This window comes from Glossina fuscipes, unplaced genomic scaffold, assembly GCF_014805625.2.
Source record: "Glossina fuscipes isolate IAEA_lab_2018 unplaced genomic scaffold, Yale_Gfus_2 85, whole genome shotgun sequence".
In the NCBI taxonomy this organism is placed as follows: domain Eukaryota; kingdom Metazoa; phylum Arthropoda; class Insecta; order Diptera; family Glossinidae; genus Glossina; species Glossina fuscipes.
In genome coordinates, this window is record NW_023998439.1 from 981,677 (window position 1) to 987,925 (window position 6,249).

Here is a 6,249-nt window from a genome sequence, read left to right on the forward strand (position 1 = left end):
TTTTTTTCATCTCACCATCAGTTGTGGTATATGCCACGTTATAGGCAAACGAACGAATAAAGAGAGAGGAATATTTGTGTGTCTTCGGCTTGAAGATGAAAATACTGCAGGACGCAGTGTCGCTATTATACGTCGTGCCGTATAAGGGCATATTCAATAGATCTCTGTCTCTTTTTCTCTTCTTCTTCTTTGCACTACACTACCCTTCGGAACACATACGCGTAAGCATAACACGATCCACGTTACATCAATGCCCGACGGAGTCGAGCGGGCAATCGTCTCCCATTGGTGCCTGAATCCGTCCCTGCGTCCTGTCTATGTGTATGAACTTAAAACTCACTCCGATTCATAAGCAATGTACTTAAATCTCGGCCTACAATTAATTGCCGCTTTAAAAAATCAAAGCCATTGCTCGTTTTGTTCAATATTTCAAATACATTTTCTGTCCAATGATCATTATTTTGTATTCTCACCCATGGATCGTCATAGGTTTGCGGAATCTTCCGCGTTCCAAAGGAAAGCGAGTGTCCATCAATTCTCCTGTTTGACCTGTCTGACCCATCTCAAAGTGCTTACGAATTATTATTAAAGTTTGGTGTTAGCAAACAAACAATATTATCTCATTTAGCTCAAATCGAGAGAGTGAAAAAGTTAGATAAGCGGATTCCCCATGAAAACCAAACGCGTTTGAAAAGTTGTTTGATATTACTTTCTTGTCATGAGAAGTGGATTCAATATGATAACCGGAGAAGTTCGATACAGGAAGAATCAGGAAAACGTACCCCAAGGCGTAGTATTAATCAGAAGAAGCTGATGGTAAATGTTTAGTGGGGTTCATTACGATTTCATGAAACCAGGTTCAACAGATCGACTCCTATGTTATTACAAGATAACATCAGACCTCAAACTCGGCAAATAACAGTAGAGTTGCAATTTCTTCATCATCCTAAATACTCACCAGATCTAGCACCCACTGACTACACACTCTTTCGCAATTAGTGCAACTTCTTGATAGGAGAAAATTTCAATTCCGAGAATACGGTAAAAATGGTTTCCCAGAAATGCATAAACACTCGTTTGCCAGTGTTTAATACCACCGGCCAGAAGAACCCGCGAAAGTATATAGTCAATATGGGCGCACACTGTGATGAATTAAATAATTTCTTATATCAGCAAACTTTACCTTTTTTGTTACTAATTTTCATCCTTGCCGACCTAATAATTTCCTATAACTTGTCCTAACCTTAATCTAACTGAACGTGGCAGTCTCCGCGTGAATCGGAAAAGATGTAAAGTCAATATTAGAGACAATTTTCACTCCTCACTATTTATTATGTTCATTACCCTTAGCACTTACTTATTAAAGTTTCTTCATTACTGAATCTCTTTATATATATTATTAATTGTTTAAAGAAAGCAATAGAAGTACTAAAGCGTAAAAATGATAAACTACCTTAAGACGTCTACACTGTTGTTGTTATTCTTATTATTATTGTTGTTATTGTTGTTGCGGTATATTCTTTTATTTATTTAGTTACATTTCTTCTTCTTTTTCGTTTTTGAAGAAAATGTCTCATTAATCTTCTTCAATGGTTAGTTGCGTTCTATTTCGTAAAATTCCTGTTTCCATTACCGTCTACGGCTGCTGATTTAGACGAAGGCTTAAATAACAATAAAGTCTGAATGGCACATTTCTGATTTCTTTGCCTTCTTCATCGTTTTTTATTTAGTTTTCATTATTAGTATTTTTTCTTAATAAACTATCTACAAAAGCTTTATTTTCTTCTTTTCTTTATCCTTAAAGAACAAAGTCAATAAGAACGTTTAAATTCTATGACTGTAACTGTAGCTTAACCTATACCCAGAATGAAAAGTCCCAACCATATACACGTAGTCAGCTATAAATGTCAATTTATGGCATCTAAACGGATGACATGGTTTATTATTTGGCAGCTTTATGACCTAATGATTCTACAGCTTAGTCAAGCCATCATCCCATACCATTCGTTCTTTCATTTAAGTTGTTGTACTTGTCTCAAGAGAAAAACACAAAAAAAAAAAAAAAAAAGAAGAAAAACTTAATACAAGTATGAAGGGAGTCTCGCTTCGTTGAATTGCTATTGTCAAATTGCAGCAAAGCATTGGCATTGGAAACTTTAATAAAAAACTAAAAGAAAAAAAAAAAAGAAAAAAAGTTAAAAACACCTTTACTCTGCCAAGATTGCTGCAAAGAAAGATGGTATATACTTCTCAGTTACTTAAGTCATTAATAACATTTATTTAAGTGGCAGTAGCGGCAAAATACATAGTATACACACGCACAAACACACATATACACACACATACACACACACATTCAATAATATTACATTAGAAGAAAAGCTATCAACCATTAAACTTGCCAGTCCAAAGTTTAAGTAGACACATGACAACTCATTGCGAACGAGTTAAGTTAAAATCTTAAGTAGTGTAAGTGAAAGAAAAAAAAAAAGAAGCAAAAAAAACAAGAGGTTTTTTGTTTGCACATAAGGATCTCTTTAAAAATGAGATGATACGGATTGGTATGTTTTACTTAGTATGATTTATTTTATTTTTCTTTTTCTTTTTGTTTTTTTTTTTTTTTTTTTTTTTGGTTTTTGGCTTAAATATAAGTATAAAGAATAAAACCTAATAAACCGACTAATGAAAACTTTATCCATTCATTATGTATTGATTTTTATTACACTTTGAACCCTAATTTTTTTTTTATTTTTTTTTTTTTGTTTTTTAACTGAAAACGAAACAAAACAAGAAGCAGATGACCTACTTTTAATAATGACTTTTTTTAGTTTAGTTTACATTAGTCTTATATGCTTTATATCAACATGTTAGACAATGTATTTAAACATATAAATGAATGCAAGGAATTAGGTTAAGAGTTTCAAGCCTGTTTTTTTTTTTTTTTTGTTTTTCCCCCCAAAATATTTAATTAAATATTTACGTTCTTTCTTTACTTTATTTTAATTTTACATTCTCAACATTAATTGAAAGGGTTAATAGAATCTTATGTATTGTTATTTACTTACAGACATGACAAGACATGACATGACAATAAAGCATTCTTTGTTAAATAAACAAATAAATTTGTCCGAATCTCTAAAAAATGCATTCACCTTATGTCTACGACCTAAATTCAAGCTTCGCGTATAAATACCATCATCGAAAAGGAGAGCAAATATATTAATCCATACATATATGCCTTGAGGCACTTACTTTCCGTAAAATATAAATTTACCTTTCATGCAATTCGAACAGAGACATTCCGAGCCGTCACGGTTCGTAATTCATGTCCTTGACTATCTATTGATACGATGTCCCAAAAGACGAACGGCCACAACGTCGGAATACAACTATAAATCAAGCGGACTACGTATGTCTGTCCCTCTATTATCAAAAGTTCGCGCTAATACTTCCCAAGGCTATATGAAAAAGTAGAGGGAAAATTGCCTTTGGCAGCCTATTTCGGTGTATTGTTGACGTAAACATATTCCGAATCGAACAGAATTTTCTCTTATGTTCGGCTCAGTAGAATATTAATGAGGACTGGAACTATGTTACACTTCACTTTTTATTTTCGCATCCGCTAGGATTCCCCACCTATTTCTCTTATCCAATTCTTTCGAACTACGTATTACACGGATAGGAGCATCCTTTAAGTGCTTGGTTGTAGTGAAATTGGCAAAATTGAGAAACAGTAACAAGTAATATTAATAGCTTTTACCCACAAATTCAAAAGTGATCGTGGTCACCATCTTAGAAAGGGATCCACACAAGAAGTGTGTAGGTCAAACAGGTATTAATCTAAAATGTGATGCAAACGTTGATCAAGATAACTTAGCCAGAAAATAGTGCTCATGGAAATTGGTACCTTCTTGTAACTTCACTACTGAGAGTGCATTAATAAAAAACAAGTAACAGCACAAAATGAGGGGCCACGGCCCATCCTTAAATAGCCTACACCGTTTTACTGCAATTTTCCAAATAAGACGTAATATGGTAATCTTTCGATCTAGACTGTTTTGAAACAAATTGAACAATTGCGATCTGTAGATTGAACGCCAGAATGCAAGACGAACACGCGGACACACAATCTTAGGTCGATCCAGCAGTCAATAGAAAGTACTTCTAAAAAGTAGATCGATCTCAAATCCTTGTGGGAGTCATCTTACATCTGCATAACCTGAATATTTTTTTCGCCAAAAATGGTCCAGGATATAAAAATGTGCATCATGGGTACAACTGTAAAATTTTGTCTTAAAGCGCAAATGTGGTCGCAAATACCTTACATATCTGATCATCATCATGGTCGCAGCAAAAACCAGTAGCTTTCCTCTGTTCCTTTAATATTCATGTCAATGTTTTATTCCTTTCCGTTTAAATTTCAAACTTGGCATTTTAATAAAAGGTTGTTTCTCGCTCGACCCAGAAAATTAGTTGAACTAAATCAAGGGTTACGACAAGAGAAATATATGCAAATAAATAGCTTATAATTTGTACACACAGCAATGCCAATGATATCCATTAGCGGCAATGCATGTAATGCAATGTTAGTGAAGAACGCGAATACTATGCACATGTATGTGTTTATGTGAATAAACTTAAGCAGTTTATCTCAGGTTGATCTCACTAATTGCATAATTTAAAATTCCTTAAATCCTAATACGAAACATAATTGAAGCGAATAAAAACCAAAGTGCTTTCAATTACATTTTATACCAATCGCTAACAAAACAAATGTATGCTCATTTTGTCAGGTTGTTTGTAGACATAAAAATATTTTGAAAATGCTTCCTTATGGGGATGTTATTTATATATATATAAAGACTTTACATCAATAAATCTATTTTTGGAAATTAAACGAAGAAATCAATGCCGCCTCACAAATAATTATTCTTGGCAACCAATTCGACCTTTTCAAGGCTAAAAAAACATCTACATTATTTACCCTTCGCTAAGATAATTTCTACTTGCGTTGAATACAGCTTGTTATGCTTATCAAAGATCGGAGAGGCACAATTTGATACACTTTCTTTCCGAGAACTTCAAGAACTTCTTCGCACGCATTTGACTTAATTCGTATCTAAAATTCATTTTAAGGAGCACTTAAACTTTTTGTCTACAGCACTGAAGTATCATTTCCTTAGAGGCCAGAAGCATCTATATCTATACGAAATCCTTCAAAATATGCTTGCGTTGCATCAGCTTAAGAATTCGCCAACAACTCGAAATTTTTAGTATAGAAAGGTAAACAAAGTTTTTTCTTTCAAAGATTCCTAGATGAGTCTTAAAACGAGTGGTGACCGACTAACGCAGATCTTATAACGACTTTAAGTGGGAAAATTGAAATTTCTTTTTCAAAATCATTAATTAAACAATGCATAAATTCTTAATCAATTTAATTAATTCATGTGTCCATTTTTCCGACCGTCCGTCCAAAATTTATTTCTTAAGGGGGCAAAAAGTTATGCTCGCTTAATATAAATAGGAATAGAGGCAAGATTAGTAATACGAAAGGAAGATGAGCATCAGTTAAATGAGACGATAACTAATAAAAAAAAGAGTTTTGCAATTTTCGAGACGAAAGATATCCAAGATTCGATTCAAAACGTATATTCATTTTCAAGTTTCTTTTTTTTTTTTGTTGTTGTTGTTGTTGTTGTATTATAAACATCAGTGATGCTTAGGATTTACTTCGCTTTCTATGAATTTTTCGCTTTCGACTAAAGAACTTGACAGTTTATTGACTTGTTTGCGTGTTATGAGGTGTTAGACTTGAAAGAACTCAATCTCTGTCTCTTTCTCTCTTGCCATTTCGTTCAACATTCATGCATACATCAGAGATATAATACATGCATGAATGTGTTACGGAACAAGTATAAAAACATACACGCATACATATAAATGATAATTCCTAAAAAAATGCATATGTATACAAGTACCGGAATTACGTGCTTCTTAACAACGACGAAAGCATCATCCACGCACTTCACAACCAGCATAAAATCGCTCTTGCTGTACGCATGCAGATATGATGAATATGCGGATGTGCTTGCTTCGTTTTTCTATTATTTTTGCATCTAAGGAAATGTGTAGAAAAAAAAAAGAAAAACAAAAACAAAACAAAGGTATCTTTTATGTGTAGTAAATACTTTTACTATACAACTTTTCTTCTGTATAAATTTGGTTAAAGTAAAAAGTTTATATATATAT